We start from the raw sequence: 17121 nt of genomic DNA, 5'->3' as shown, positions 1-17121 counted from the left end.
TTCGTCAAACTGACACAGTCGGCCGCGGCCTCGCTCAACTATTCCCGCCTGTCGGACGGTCGGATGTACGTCGACATTTGGGCTGGTGGAAGGCCAGGAAAGAATAGGATCGAAGGCTCCGAATGAGGCCTGCATCTTGTTTGCGCCTCCAAGCGAGGGAAACCAACAACGACAGGAGCAAACAATGCGAGTGTGGCGGATGTTTCCAGCGAGGCGAGCTGACGCAACCCGCAAAGACTTTGAAGTGGTGGCAGATGGCGGTGAATGCGACCCTGTTTCGATCTGCTCCAAATCTGCCGGCTGGGACCGGGAACTGGAAACTCTTGAAAAGCGAACAGGCGGGTCAGTCACGTCCGCCGCGCCGTTCCCACGCTTTCCCGAGTTGCGCCAATGCGTCGAAAATCTGAAGCTTTGGACACCGCATGGCTTTCTGACGACCCCTAAAAAGTCGTCGCGTTTGACTAGACCAGGGATGGGCAAACTTTTTGACTCGCGGGCCGCATTGGGTTCTAAAATTTGACAGAGGGGCCGGGCCAGGAGCATTTGGAGGGAGTGTTTGGGCCGGAAATACTCGGAACAAGTTATGTCCATAATTTATAAAATCACTTCATATGATTTCGACTGAGCGTATTTTACAAAGATTCCACAGCATATAGCTATAGTTTACATTTTAAGACTTGCGCTGAATATTCATGAAGTCTTGTTTTCGAGTTGATGACGATTCCCATGTGACGTCACGTTTGGACCACCCCTGACCGAGAAAGCGACACACAATGCATTTTGGGTACTTTGTTTGGTCTGAAAACTTCGTGTTGATCCGTGTTGATGGTGAAATTAGAAGGAAAACACATAAATAATGCCATGGTGAATCGTTGTGTGTTGCACCAAGACAACTATTTGATATTCGCTGACACAAATTCCCAGTGGACAAATTAGCCCATTTCCAACGGAGCTTGGGTGCCATCTTCAGCATTTTTGGGTGCTACATTGCTGTCATTGACGGCTCGAATTGATATGGGAGGACTCCTTGAATCAATTGCAAACATTTATGCTTTCCTCTTCAGAACTATTTGAATCATATTCATAACTGGATGAGTAACAAGAAAACATCTTCTCCGAATCTGAAGCCATTGTTTTGATTCTTGAGCAAGGCAAGACGTCTTGGCGTGACGTCACGAACAGGGGGGTGGTACCTTCTGAAACTGACCATTTCCGGATTCATTTTGAAGTCATTTTTACTGGTGTTTTTCATTTAACTAAAAATATCAGCCTGCCTGATTTGGGTATTTTAGATGCTATAAAACGTTTTTCTGATGTCAGTGGGAAACGAAAACAAAAAATGGTGACGGTTGTCCTTTAAATGTCGTATGTACAAACCTCATAGCACAGTAAGAACACTACAACCCAATTTATTAACTGTCTTTCAAATGTGAAAAATATCCCTGATCAGTTAATAAATTTGTCTCAAGGAATATGGCGTTTACATACTATTTCGCAGATACTTGGAGGAGGAAATGGAAATAGATTAAAATAACATATGCACTGTGATTTATCAAGATTGCGTCTGTTTTTAATAAGTTTCCATCGAAGGGGCAAAGTTAAAGAAATCAACATTTATTGAAAAATGGAATCACTTTCATCATTCAAAACATATTATTCCACAACGAAATATTCAAGCTCAATAATACCTACTTGTGTTAAATTCCGCCAAATCATAGATGGTTTGTCCTGACCGCGCGCTCAACAAACTCCTCACTGACGCCCTCGCCTTCACCCGCAAACAATACACGTGTACCGTCGCCGAGCACACAAACATTGACGACCTGCAGTTGAAATTTGCATACTCCGCATGGCAGCCAATCAGAAGCCTGCTTCTTTCTTCCGGACTTTTGCAAGCGTTATAAAGTCGTGCAATTGAATGTCATTTTCCAAAATAGATGCACAGAACCTCAGCCAGGAAAGAAAGATTCAAAAGAAGCTAACAACATATGTGACGCTACAAAACGTAAATTTACATTAAACCGTGACTGTAACGTGTACGTGAGACTTATGCAAGGGGCTTAGTGGCTCCTAGGAAGCAATGCAAATGTTGCATTGTGCACCGCAATGATAATCGACTACTGCAGCAAAATCTACAGCCATGCACATGACTGTAAAGCAAGGTAGCATTTGTAGTAGGTGCATTCTTGATTTAAAAAAAAAATCTTTTTTTAATGTGATTAGTTGTCTCAGTGTGCTTCAAGTTCTGAAAAATGGGGCAGGCAACTTTTCAGTTATCTGCCCTGTTGTTCGCTAACTTTTTGTCATGAGTTTTAGACACTGTACTATAATTTGGGCAAATTCGGCGGGCCGGATTAAAAAGCCTAACGGGCCGTATGTGGCCCGCGGGCCGTAGTTTGCCCATGTCTGGACTAGACCGTCACTCTGGTGGGTGTTTGGACACGGTGAAGCAGGGGTGTCCGACTCATTTTGAATGTTGCAACCCGGCAAGATGGCAAGGGTTCATCGGATGTTAAGAAGTACCTTTTGGCTTACCAACTTGCAACTTGGTTCCCAGACAGAGTGTGTACGGCGACTAGTCTTGTGAGGACCACTACAATTTTATACAATACGTAGTAAGGACATTTTTGACAAGTGAGGACCTTTTGGCCGGTCCTCACAAGTTTTTCATTCTAAAGGCTTCTAGAGGGTCTACATATGCATCTGTTAACGTTTCAGAGAGGTCCTCACAAATTCACCCAAAATGATTTTTTGGTGTGTATTTTCATTTCATTTGTATACACAGCCTTTTTACTCACTGTGTGTGTTTATGTGTGTGTGTGTGCGTGTTTAATGAGAGGAAAATTTCATGCCGCAAAAAGTAAAATGATATTTTAACCAATTTCCCAATAGGGGTGAGGACTTTGAATGTACCCATTCCTGCTGTTATTTCAGTTTCAAGTCCACTTTTGAAAAATGGGGTGACATTTTGTGTTCAAATTTAACACTAGTTCTTCTCTAAACTCATCTGCAACGGTGGTCCTCACTCCTTATCTGGAGTTATCCGGACCTCACAAAACCATTGTAACAGGAATGTGTGTGTGTGTGTGTGTGTGTGTGTGTGTGTGTGTGTGTGTGTGTGTGTGTCCACTTTTTATGTGTGTGGGGTGTGTGTGTGCAACGGTGTGTGTGTGTGTGTGTGTGTGTGTGTGTGTGTGTGTGCGTGTGCGTGCGTAGCGCCATAACTCTTTGACTCCGCACGTGTCCGTCAGTGCGGCCATGAAAGCTAATAGAGCATGACCGGCCGCCCGTGCACGTTCTTCCCAAGACAAGCCATCCATTTTGTTCTTTTTTTTTACTTTGCACATTGTCCATAAATCTTGATGCTTATTGCACAATTCAACAAGACGTGTTCATTCTGCATCTGTAAAAAATTCGAATGGACATGCGACATGTCTATTCTTGCTTGTGTATTTAAAAAATAATATATATATATATATATATATATATATATATATATATATATATATATATATGATACTTCAGCTTACAAACTTAATTGCTTCCCAGAACGTGTGTGCAAGGCGAAAAGTTTGTCTTCCAAACATTTATTTCCCATAAGAAACCATTAAAAATTAGAATAATCCGTTCCCAGGTCCCCATAAAACATCATTTTCAACCAAATACGTCCTAAAACTGCACAAAATACACCTTATTTTATGTATAATAATTGTGCTATTGTATTGTAATTAATGAATGATAATCTGCACTGTATCCTAAAGTCGTTTTATTAACCTTTGTGATGATCGTTGATCGTTGCCTCTTGATGATGTCCGAGTGAAGTTGCCGTGCTTTCTCGGCGAAAATACCCTCATTCATACTGTCCCCTGCTAGCTGCTTTTCATTAATCCAAATCAACAGAAGTTTTTCTTTTGCGTCTTCTTCGGCGTAACACTAGCCTGTGGTGGGGTCGTTTTCGGTCCCATACTAGCAAAAGTATTCCACTCGATAACAAACCACGTCCGCACTCAAAGAACGGGGGTGACGAAAACTAGTCCGCCAGCCACCGTGGCGCTCCGTGTTGTTTGGTTCATCCGCCGGAAGCTTGTTCGTCTGCCAAGATTGTATTGTTGCGAATTTAATGTTGGTAAGACGAAAAGTTCGCGAGCTAAAGCGTTCGTAAGCTGAGGTATCACTGTACTTTTTTTGTGCAGTTGTACATTTCAGCCACTGGACATACAATACTTTGTTTCATCTTTTGACCCCTCCCACTTTTTTATTTTTTATTTTTTTGCTGCTATCAATTGCGAATGTCCCCATTGTGGGACTATTAAAGGCTTTTGGATTCTGGGTATTTTGGGGGGGGGGGGGGTTGGACGGGCAAAATACAGAAATTGTGAATGAAAACAATGTCAACATGAGGAAGTCATTTAAAGATGATGAAATAAAACAAAAGCGCAAAAAAAAAAGTTTGAGAGCGTCGTCGTTGCCCAGCGGGTGGCCCGTTGCCGTCTTCCTGTTTTTTTTCTTGGAAAATATGCGGGCTACTTGTTGCATCATGCATCCTTTTTCGCTTCTCATACCCCCTTGTCTTCCGTGGAAGTCACGTCGGACATCTTCGGGGTACAAAAAAAGGTAGAGGTGGGGTGACGGGGGATTATAATGAATCGGTTTTGGTACCCGGAGCAGATGAATTGGGTCTGCAATGGCGTCTACCCATCCAGATGTTTGGTCCGGACACTTGAGACAGCGACGTAGCAGCTGCTCATCCCAGAGCGGGAGAAACAATTAGGCAAACTGTCCGTGACGGCGGAGGGGGGTGGGGGGGGGGTAATCCCGCCTGCCGCACTTTACGGGTGACCGCTGGGGAGCGAGCCCCTCGCATGGTAGCGAAACGGATCCCAATCAAAAATGGCAAAGACGGGCCTGATTTGGAGCAAGAATGCAGCCGTGCTGCCCGTGAAGCCCAAAGAAGTCAATCATGTGATCCATGGCTGGCATCTGGAAAAGATTGGACCAGTGGGGTGAGGGGCGAAGTGGCGAGGGGGGCGAGGGGGGTTCGGGTAGTGAGGCCGTTTATTTGGACGGCTGATCCTCCGCAAACACGGTCATGAAAGCTGTATTTAATAATAATAATAATAATAATAATAATAATAATATTAATAATACATTTCATTTATAAGCGCCTTTCAAAACCCTCAAGGTCACTTTACAGTAGCGGGATCAGTTTTTCTGTGGGTGAGTAGCGGAAGCCACACGCGCCAGCGTTCACTCAACCCGGAAGTCACTCAAATTGATGGAAAGCTAGCTAGCTAAGAGCTAGCTGATAATCACTCAACCCGGAAGTAACTCAAATAGATAGAAAGCTAGCTAGCTATGAGCTAGCTGATAATCACTCAACCCGGAAGTAACTCAAATAGATAGAAAGCTAGCTAGCTAAGAGCTAGCTGATAATCACTCAACCTGGAAGTAACTCAAATAGATAGAAAGCTAGCTAGCTAAGAGCTAGCTGATAATCACTCAACCCGGAAGTAACTCAAATAGATAGAAAGCTAGCTAGTTAGCTATGAGTTAGCTAATAATCACGCAATCCGAAAGTAACTCAAATACATAGGAAGCTAGCTAGCTAATAATCACTCAACCCGCAAGTAATTCAAATAGATAGAAAGCTAGCTGGCAAGCTAAGAGTTAGCTAATAATCACTCAACCCAGAAGTAACTCAAATAGATAGAAAGCTAGCTAAGAGTTAGTTCGTAATCACTCAACCCGGAAGTAACCCAAATAGATATAAAGCTAGCTAGCTATGAGTTAGCTAATAATCACTCAACCCGGAAGTAACTCAAATAGATAGAGTATGCAAATTGACAAACGAACGTTTGTTTGCCAATTTGCATATTCGGCACCGGCAGCCAATCAGAAGCCTGCTTCTGACTACACCCTGACTGAAAAGTGTACTTGAGAGTTTTGAAAGCAGCTGAGAAAGTGGAGTCCACGTGGCTTGTAGCGTTTTGTTTGTGGCTTTTGCGTTATTGAATAAAACAAACGTTTGATTTGGAAAAAAAATTGCTTTTTTTCTTGAAGTTGTTGTCGGCCGAGACGTTTTGAAAGTTGTACGCCCCGGGCCACCGGGCAGACGCTATTTCAAACACTGTAATATGCATATGCTAGCTGGCTATCTGTTGGATATCCGGTGGCTGGCTAGCTGGTTAGCTGGCTATCTATTAGCGATCTATTAGCTACCTGGCTTGGCTGTCTATTGGCTATCTGGTGGCTGGCTGGCTATATATTAGCTAGCTAGCTGGCTGGCTATAAGCTATCTAGTGGCTAGCTAGCTAGTAAGCTGGCTATCTATTGGCTGGCTGGCTATCTGTTAGCTATCTTAGCTAGCTAGCTAGTTTTTTTATTTCTTTGTTATTCCGGGTCGAGTGAACGCTGGCGCATATGGCTGCCGCTGCTCACCCACAGAAAAACTGATCCAGTGATTATTATTACGACGCTGCCAGGTGGGACAAAGCGGAGTGCCCCCACAACGCTTCCAGGTGGAACTCCCGCCACGGCCATCATCTGGATTGTATTTCTGCAGTCTAGCGGGCCGCAAAGCGTCGGAGGAGGCGGCGATGGCGCGACCTGATAAAGAACCCAACAAGAAAGCTCGCAAGATGAGAGACGTGTGACATCCGATTCTCTCCTGCTCTAATTTGGCATCCTCTGTAACAGGAAGTGGGGCTGCCATGTCTGCTTTCCCGCCGCCATCCCTCAGGCCACCCCCCCCCCCCACCCCTCTAGCGAGCGGTAGGTGCCAGCTTCAATCTCCGCTTTCACGCCTCGCTGCGGGGCCCTGGGGTCCAAATGCAGGGGCCGGTGGGGGGGGGGGGTCCCTCTACGGTACACTGGTTGAGATTTGGGTTGCAGCGCCACGTGTTCATTATCATAATGCATAAATATGCTAAATATGCTTCTAGGCCGAGGTCGTTTTTTTATGGGAAAATGACCCCCCGCTTCCCCAAAAAAGGCCAAATTTTTCACCCTCACTGCCAAAATACAAGCCTATTGGCCAACATTGCCTACTCATTCACTGCCATCCCATGTTTTGGCTTTTGTAGAGCCGCCCCCATTTCAAGCTCAGATAACTCCGGACCCATATAACTTAGGAATTAACTTTCCGCATTGCCAAACCGATCCCCCCCTCCCAAATTGACCTTTGGCGCACTCCACGGATTGCGTCATTTTACTGCCATTCCTGAATTTATTCGGCTTTTTTTATGCTTGGGTGCCGATACAGTGCTGGAAATTGCATCTCGCAATGTTTTTCCCTGCCACAAGGGGGCAGCATTTGCATTTTTTCCATGTTAGCGCTTTGTTCCAGCTTCAGCGCTACATAAACCAATATGGATGTATTGCATTGTATTTTGTAGAGCCGCCCCCATTTCAAGCTCAGATAACTCCGGACCCATATAACTTAGGAATTAACTTTCCGCATTGCCAAACCGATCCCCCCCTCCCAAATTGACCTATGGCGCACTCCACGGATTGCGTCATTTTACTGCCATTCCTGAATTTATTCGGCTTTTTTTATGCTTGGGTGCCGATACAGTGCTGGAAATTGCATCTCGCAATGTTTTTCCCTGCCACAAGGGGGCAGCATTTGCATTTTTTCCATGTTAGCGCTTTGTTCCAGCTTCAGCGCTACATAAACCAATATGGATGTATTGCATTGTATTTTGTACAGCCGCCCCCATTTCAAGCTCAGATAACTCCGGACCCATATAACTTAGGAATTAACTTTCCGCATTGCCAAACCGATCCCCCCCTCCCGAATTGACCTTTGGCGCACTCCACGTATTGCGTCATTTAACTGCCATTCCTGAATTTATTCGGGTATTGAAAAATATGACATAGAGGACCATTCCCGAATTTGTTCGGCTTTTTTTAATGCTTGGGTACCGATAAAGTGCAGGAAATTGCATCTAGCAATGTTTTTTCCGTGCCACAAGGGGGCAGCATTTGCATTTTTTCCATGTTAGCGTTTTTTTCCAGCTTTAGCTGTTGTTAAAGCACTATATAGACTAATATGGATGTACATTGTACAGTGATAGCTCAGCTTACAAACTTAATTGGTTCCCAGAAAGTGTGTGTAAGGCGAAAAGTTTGTCTTCCAAACATTTGTATCCTACAAGAAACCATTAACATGAGAATAATCTGTTCCCAGGTCCCCATAAAACATCATTTTCTACGAAATAAGCCTTTAAACTACATAAAATGTACCTTATTCTATGTATAATAAATGCGCTATTGAATTGTAATTAAAGAAATAAACTGTACTACATAATAAAGTCGTTTTATTGACTTAAACTGATTTTTTTATTGAATTCAAGTGACAAGGACAAAAACCCTGGCACTGCAGTGGACACATTTATTTTCCGTTTATTAGCTATCTAACTAATTGAGTTATTCCGGGTTGAGTGAACTCTGGCGCGTGTGGCTGCCGCTGCTCACCCACAGAAAATGTATCCTGTGACTGTCAAGTGACCTTGAGAGTTTTGAAAGGCGCTTATAAATGAATTGTATTATTATTATTATTATTATTATTATTATTATCTAGCTAGCAATTTTCTGTCTATTAGCTATCTAACTAGCTGGCTATCTTTCTAGCTAGATATTTGCTGTCTATTAGCTATCTAATTAACTAGCTGGCTATCTATCTAGCTAGCTATTTTCTGTATATTAGCTATCTAACTAACTAGCTGCTATCTAGCTTGCTATCTATTAGCTATCTATCAAGCTAGCTAGCTATTAGCTAGCTGTCTTGCTAGCTATTAACTAGCTATTAGCTAGTTAGCTAGCTTTCTATCTATTTGAGTTCTTCCGGGTTGAGTGAACGCTGGCGTGAGTAATGGTATAAAAGTGAGTAATGGTATAAAAAGACAATAATCCAAATTTTTTTGACGCATCGTTTCACTTTGCACGACAGATGTGATTTTTCTTTCCTTTCGCTGCCATGTTTTTTTTTTTGTTTTGCGACACAATGAAATGATGATCATTTTTCTGGCACTGATGTAATGTCAAAATCAAAGTGGGGCCGTCCTTTTTTTTCCAGTCTTTTTTTTATGTGACTTATTCAAACGTGTTCGCTTGATGAAAATGTGTTTTGCCAAATTTGACGGCAATGTCAGCAGAATGGAAGGAAATTATTGATATTATTAAAAGGCCCATTAGTTTGAAGTCAGCTTTTTTTGTCAGTAAATGAAAACAACGTGCGGTCGTGTCAAACCGACGCCACGGAAAACATTTGAACAGCTGCGAACACTGTTGAAAAAATAAAAAAATAAAAACGAGGGAGGGGCAGGGGGGTCGGATTATTCTTTGGTGAGGATTAAACACTTCAAGTATGCATTAAAAAAACAAAACAAGATCAAGCAAAAGTCATTTATTCCGTTTTTTTTTGTTTTTTGTGACAGACGGACAGAGAATGAAATAAAGCGGCAGATGTGGCGGACGCAAAAGAAAGCAGCGGCGCTAATAAATCCACACATGTTGCGGATGAATCCCAACGCCTCGTCCGCGTGCCATCTTGTTCCCGTTAAAGGCCTTTGGAATGGACAAATTCGCCCGATTGTTCTTCGCTCACCACGAGGGCCGCAGCATGTGCGCCGCCGATGACGCCCAACGTCCCACCGCCGCCCAATGACGTGGACGGAAAGCTTCGAGTGGCTCGCGTTCGACCCCTGACGACATTTGGTAGGCGAAACGCTTATGCTGGGAAGGTACAGGAAGTCGGCCATTTTGGCTCACAGGAGACAAAAATAATAATAATTACAATAATAATAATAATAATAATAATAATAATCAATTTAATTTATAAGCGCCTTTCAAAAATTTGTGTGCGTCTGTTTGTCCTGTAAAGCTTTTTTAAAATCCCCCACCCCAGTTTACAATTTTACAGAGTCTCATGAGATTTGGTGAACATGAGAAAGGCACCAAAATGGCGCCCGCCCTTTCGAGGCCACAGTGCGTCGGCCATTTTGGCTCCCGTGAGACAACTTTGTGTCCGTCTGTTTGTCCTGTAAAGCTTTTTTAAAATTCAGGGCCTCCCCCAAACCCGTCTCCACTTTTACGGAGTCTCATCATGAGATTTGGTGGGCATGAGAAAGGCACCAAAATGGCGCCCGCCCTCTCAAGGTCACAGAGCGTCAGCCATTTTGGCTCTTTTTGAAAAGCTGGCCCCCCGGAGGCAATTTGTTTTGGGATAATGACATTTGGCAGGCAAATCGGTTATGCTGGAAAGTTACAGGAAGTCTGCCATTTTGGCTCATGTGAGACAACTTTGGCTTGGGATGATGACATTTAGCTAGCTTTCTATCTATTTGAGTTACTTCCAGGTTGAGTGATTATTAGCTGACTCTTAGCTAGCTAGCTAGCTTCCTATCTATTTGAGTCACTTCCGGGTTGAGTGATTATTAGCTAGCTAGCTTTCTTTCTATTTGAGTTACTTCCGGGTTAAGTGATTATTAGCTAACTCTTAGATAGCTAGCTAGTTTTTGATCTATTTGAGTTACTTCCGGGTTGAGTGATTATTAGCTAACTCTTAGCTAGCTAGTTAGCTTCCTATCTATTTGAGTTACTTCCGTGTTGACTGATTATTAGCTAACTCTTAGCTAGCTAGCTAGCTTTCTATCTATTTCTATCTATTCTGGCTGGCTAGCTATTAGCTATCTATTGGCTTGCTAGTTAGTTTTCTATCTATTTGAGTTACTTCAGGGTTGAGTGATTATTAGCTAACTCTTAGCTAGCTAGTTAGCTTCCTATCTATTTGAGTTACTTCCGGGTTGAGTGATTATTAGCTAGCTAGCTTTCTTTCTATTTGAGTTACTTTCGGGTTGAGTGATTATTAGTTAAATCTTAGGTAGGGAGCCAGCTTTCAATCTTTTTGAGTCACTTCCGGGTTGAGTGATCATTAGTTAACTCTTAGCTAGCTAGCATTCTATCAATTTGAGTTACTTCTGGGTTGAGTGATTATTAGCTAACTCTTAGCTAGCTAGCCTTCTAGCTATTTGAGTCACTTCCGGGTTGAGAGATTATTAGCTAACTCTTAGCTAGCTTGCTAGCTTTCTATCTATTTGAGTTACTTCCGACAGCCAAATTCAGCCCTTTGCGTTCCGACTCCACGATTGGTCTGGCGTGGCCCTCATCTGGTTTTGGTCTCCACCTGTTCTCATCGGGTCTGTTCCTCGCGTGGACCAATGCGGAGCTGGTCGGATGCCGACATCTGTTGCGAAACTCCACAAACCTCCTCGCTCAACCCCCCTGAACAATAAGAGCGCCTGGACCGATTCCCAGCGCGGAGGAACCCCGTGGAGCCCAAAGCCGGGCTCCATGTGTGATAGCGGCAACACATGTTGGACTCCATTTCGCACACATGAAAAATAACAATCGCACAACTATTGTTGCCATTGTCGTGGTCGCGCGCCAGCAAGATCCGCAAAGCTCCTTTACTTTGATGACGGATGAAAACCGAGATGAAGAGGAAGACGACATGTTTCCTTCCGGGCGTAAATTTAGACCCATGATGACGATGACCCCCCCCCCCCTCCCCCAATCTTCCCCCCCTCTACAGAAAAAAAACCTGATTCCCGGATCTGTTCAACACATGAGACGTACAAGCGTGACTTATGGGAAAAAGTGAGGCTCCATACATTAGCATGTATGTACATCGTACGCATGTGTAGCGACGGCGCTCGACCGCAACACGGTGGTCCGGTGGTTTTAGCGGGCCGTCTTCCAAGCCAGACATACCCGAGAACTTTTGGAACACATCTTCAAGCCAATCTTAAGTCATTTGCTAGCTAGCCAGCTAATACATGGCTAATAGATAGCTAACTAGATAGCCAGCCAGCACACAGTTAGCTAGCAAGCTATACAGCCAGCTAGCTAGTCAGACAGTTAATAGATAGCAAATAGCTAGCTAGCTAAGTAGCCAGCTTGTTAGATAGCTCGATAGCCAGTTAAATAGCCAGCTAGTTAATGAACGGAATACATAGATAGATAGATAGATAGATAGATAGATAGATAGATAGATAGATAGATAGATAGATGCCAAAGAGAGAAAAACGATCTTCTTCTCTTGCCTGGCGAGGCCGCGGGCGCTTTGTTGTGGGGGCTTCTGCTTTTAACCCAAAACAGGTCCCGCCGGCCTGCGTTCGCACTAGGGCGGCCCCCGCTAACGTACATACGTGCGCGCGCGCTAGCTCCACTGTTTCGTAAATTTTTGAAAACAATTCATAGTTAGTCCGGTCGGGCTGACGGTGTAAAGTTGCAGCGTGGCGGAAAGTCTAGCTAGCAATGTTCTGTCTATTAGCTATCTAACTAACTAGCTGGCTATCTATCTAGCTAGCTATTGTCTGTCTATTAGCTATCTAACTAACTAGCTGGCTATCTATCTAGCTACCTATTGTCTGTCTATTAGCTATCTAACTAACTAGCTGGCTATCTATCTAGCTAGCTATTGTCTGTCTATTAGCTATCTAACTAAGTAGCTGGCTATCTAGCTAGATAGCTATTTTCTGTCTATTAGCTATCTAACTAACTAGCTGGCTATTTAACTAGGTAGCTATTTTCTGTCTATTAGCTATCTAAATAACTAGCTGTCTATCTAGCTAGCGATTTTCTGTCTATTAGCTAACTAGCTGGCTATCTATCTAGCTAGCTATTTGCTGTCTATTAACTATCTAACTAACTAGCTGGCTATCTATGTAGTTATTTTCTGTCTATTATCTATCTAACTAGCTAGCTATATATATCTAGTTAGCTATTTACTGTCTATTAGCTGTCTAACTAGCTGGCTATCAATCTAGCTAGCTATTTTCGGTCTATTAGCTATCTAACTAACTAGCTGGTTATCCATCTAGCTAGCTATTTTCTGTCTATTAGCTATCTAACTAACTAGTTGGCTATCTATGTAGCTATGTATCAAGCTAGCTATCTAACTAGCTGGCTATCGATCTAGCTAGCTATTTGCTGTCTATTAGCTATCTAACTAACTAGCTGGCTATCTATCTAGTTGTTTTCTGTCTATTAGCTATCTAAATAGCTAGCTATATATCTAGCTAGCTATTTACTGTCTATTAGCTATCTAACTAACTAGCTGGTTATCAATCTAGCTAGCTATTTTCTGTCTATTAGCTATTTAACTAACTAGTTGGCTATCTATGTAGCTATGTATCAAGCTAGCTATCTAACTAGCCGGCTATCTATCTAGCTAGCTATTTTCTGTCTATTAGCTATATAGATAGCTGGCTATATATTTAGCTAGCTATTTACTGTCTATTAGCTATCTAACTAACGAGCTGGCTATATATCTTGCTATTTATTAGCTGTCTATCAAGCTAGCTATTTATTAGCTATGTATCTTGCTAGCTATCTAGCTAGCTATTTAGCTAGCTATCTAGCTAGCTAGCTATTAACTATCTATTAGCTATCTAGCTTTCAATCCATTTGAGTTCTTCCGGGTTGAGTGAATGCTGGCGCATGTATGTGGCTGCCGCTGCTTACCCACAGAAAAACTCATCCTGTAACTGTAAAGTAACCTTGAGAGTTTTGAAAGGCGCTTAAAAATTAAATGGATTATTATTATCATTATCAGAAAGTCCAAGTGGAGGCCGGCTAAATAAAAGAAGCGGCTGCTTGTCAGTGACCCCACACACGCAGCAGATGTGGACGAGATCAAGCCGCCGCGTAATCAAATCCTCCCCCGTTCTCTCCATTAGCATAAATTGTTGGGAAAGAGACGACCAGCCTTGATTAAAGGCCTTGTCACAGTCCATCGGCGTTCTTGGCCGTCCGTCGCCAAGCCGCCAACTCGCGCGCCCAAAAAGCGGCAAAGCGCGAGACGGCGGACGGGCTCCTATTCCAGGCTGCCTTTTTAAAATCAAAGCCGGCCGGATTGTCAGCTTTTTATTTGCCTTTTTTTACGAGCGATGCAACTTTGATGGCTTTTAAAAGGGGCTTCATTTAGCGTGCCGGCGGCTTCTTCAAGGCCCTCACGCAGGCCCGGAAAGCGGAAAGCGTGCGGGTTGGCGAAGGCGCAACCATCGGGATGAGAAAAAAAAGCCACGTTTGCTCCCCGACCCCCGCCTAAATGACATTTACAGGTGACATCCAACTTACGACCATTTTGACTTACGACCGTTTGGTTGGAACGGAACTCGGTCGTAAGTCGGATGTTACCTATACAGTGAGACCTCAACTTACAAACACCTTATCTTACAAACTTTTCGTCTAAAGAACCTCTAATTTATGAACATTAAACCTTATAATAAGCACTATTTTCATAATACACACCCACCACAGCTGGCGGAGTGATCTTCGGCGGAAGCACACGACCGAACAGCGCTCTCAAGGTCACTTTACAGTCAGTAAGGTATGTTGTTGTCATGATCTGGTTGACGACCAACGGGGGGCGCTGTCGCCCCCGCCTACACCTCACAGGTGCTGGTCGTCCCGATCAGATTGGCGACGTCAGCCCTGCCTGCAGCCTCGCAGGTGCTGGTCATTATAATCAATGGCACTTAAAAGGACACCGGGCACGATCATCCGGTGCCGATTCATTGTTTGTTTGCTGCTTGGTTGCAGCATGCATTGTGTACGTGTTTGTTTAACCTTGGCGGGCTTTTACTTTTGGTCTTCTTTTGCTACTTTGTATTTTTTCCATTCAGATCATTTTGATGTTTTACATTTTGTTCCTGCTGACTTTATTTTAATACAATTTGTCAAACAACCTCCTGCTCCCTCCTGCCTGCTTTTTGGGATCCGAACCCGCCATCACCACCTCGCAAAAACGTGACAGTTGTGTGTAGTTTTAAGGCTTATTTAGTTAAAAACTGTATTTTATGGAAACCCGGGAACGGATTATTCCCATTTTAATGGTTTCCTATGGGAATTTATTTTTTTGAGATACACACTTTTCGCCTTACACACTCTGTCTGGGAACCAATTAAGTTTGTAAGTTGAGGTCTCACTGTATAAGGTTTCTTACACTGCATTGAATGTTTATGTAGTCCTAAAACTCAATACAGGTTACATCCGACTTACAACCATTTTGACTTACGACCACCCTTACTTACGACCTCCAGACCCTATTTTTAACATTTTAATTCTACGCCTGGCACCGCAACGCGCTAGCAGGCCGACAAGGCAACGCGGACGACAATTTTGGCCAGCCAGCCAGCATCTTAGTCTCACACAGCAATCTCTATTCAACATTTGGAATTGATTTTGACTTACGACCATTTTGACTTACGGACGTTTGGTTGCAACGGAACTCGGTCGTAAGTCGGATGTTACCTATCTAAGGTTTCTTATGCTGCATTGAATGTTTATGTAGTCCGAAAACTCAATACAGGCAACATCCGACTTACGACCACCCTTACTTACGACCTCCAGACCCTATTTTTAACATTTTAATTCTACGCCTGGCACCGCAACGCGCTAGCAGGCCGACAAGGCAACGCGGACGACAATTTTGGCCAGCCAGCCAGCATCTCACTCTCACACAACAATCGACCGCGCGATGGCACCAGAGAGGGGAGTTTGCGAGTCATCTAGCCTCAGAGTCTCTCTTCAACATTTTGAATGGATTTCGACTTACGACCATTTTGACTTACGACTGTTTGGTCGGAACGGAACTCGGTCATAAGTCGGATGTGACCTGTATTTTATAAAAAATGAAAGGTGAAGCGGTGGGCGCCAAAGCACACATTTTGCTCCTTGTCCGTGCAAGGGGTGCTCGGGCGTCGGCATCTCGGCTTCTGCTCATGCAACCGAATGATTCCAAAGCGGTGGGAATCGCACTGAGCGCTCCTTTTTTTCCCCCACCAGCTGCAAGCGCGACAACAGAACAATTGTCTCCGGCTGGGTGACCCCGTGGAGATTTATGCAACAACGACAACAAACAAACCACCATTAACACCCACGGCAGGAATTAGCCAAGCCCAAATCATATACATGGAGAACCAACAAAAGACGATGGGAGACTTTGAACCCACGGCCTCTGCACTTTGGGGTGGCAGCAACGGGGGGGGGGGGTATGGAGGGGTTGAGGGTGGTTGGGGTGCTAACCGGTTAACCACCGTGCCACTCAAAAAAAAAAAAAAAATCTGTCACAGCAAAAGTAAATAGAATTTATCTAAAGGGATTAGCCTGCAAGCTGAATAGACAGAGAGCTAGCTAGCTCGCTAAATAGATAGCTTCCTCGTCAGATAGCTAGCATGTTCGCTAGCTTTCTCGCTTGCTAGTTAATTAGCTCTTTAGAGAGATAGCTCAATAAATGGATAGCTTGCTAGTTAGCCAGCTTGGTAGATAGCTAGCTCACTTGCTAGATGAATAGCTCACTAGATAATAATAATAATAATAATAATAATAATAATAATAATAATAATAAATGTCATTTATAAACGCCTTTCAAAACTCTCAAGGTCACTTTACAGTCACAGGATAGGTTTTTCTGCGGGAGAGCATGCGCCAGCGTTCAGTCAACCCGGAAGTAACTCAAATAGATAGAAAGCTAGCTAGCTAGCCAATCGATAACCAACAGATACCTAGCTAGATAGCCAGCCAGCTAGATAGTGAATATATAACAGACACCTAGCTAGATAGCCAGCCAGCTAGATAATGAATAAATAGCTAGCTCTAGCTCGCTAAGTGGCTAACTCGCTAGATGGATTGCTCGCTAGATGGCTAGTCCTCTATATAGCAAGCTCGCTAGATAGCCGGCTCGCTGGGTAGATAGCTAGCTCGCTAGATGGTGAGCCTGATAGCTAGCTAGCTATCTCATTAGCTTGCTAGGTCGATAGATAAGAGATGGTAGGAAGTTATAAAGGTTTGAAGACATTAGAATGACGTCTTTTTGTCCACTTTTTTGGATTGGAAATTGATGTTTTGGGTGGCTGCTGATGACTCAAGAAGGTAAAAGAGGTGGAAAGTTGTTTAGTTTTTTTTTTTTTTTTGTGAAACAGGAGTGAGCGTCTCCCTATTCTTCTCATTGAGTTTGCAACTTGCGCAGAAGATGACGTCAAGAAGCTACTTTGTGGACAAAACAGCGAGTGCCGTTGAAAACAAACGCCCGAGCTTGCGTTAAAATGTCCGGCT

The 17121-nt window shown here is 43.6% G+C and overlaps 1 protein-coding gene across 1 annotated transcript in view; it reads left to right on the top strand.

Annotated features, from left to right (window-relative positions):
• lrch1 (leucine-rich repeats and calponin homology (CH) domain containing 1) overlaps positions 1-17121 on the top strand; it is a 47441-nt gene that overhangs the window by 7860 nt on the left and 22460 nt on the right. Inside the window, exon 2 of the mRNA XM_089002322.1 lies at positions 9438-9717. The gene's annotated coding sequence lies outside the window, so the exon portion shown is untranslated. The remainder of the gene's footprint in view (positions 1-9437; positions 9718-17121) is intronic.

This window comes from Hippocampus bargibanti, linkage group LG08 (genome assembly GCF_051943395.1).
Source record: "Hippocampus bargibanti isolate YZ-2025 linkage group LG08, ASM5194339v1, whole genome shotgun sequence".
Lineage (NCBI taxonomy): Eukaryota > Metazoa > Chordata > Actinopteri > Syngnathiformes > Syngnathidae > Hippocampus > Hippocampus bargibanti.
Note: the sequence above shows the minus strand (reverse complement) of the source record. Positions and strands in the feature narration are given on the sequence as shown.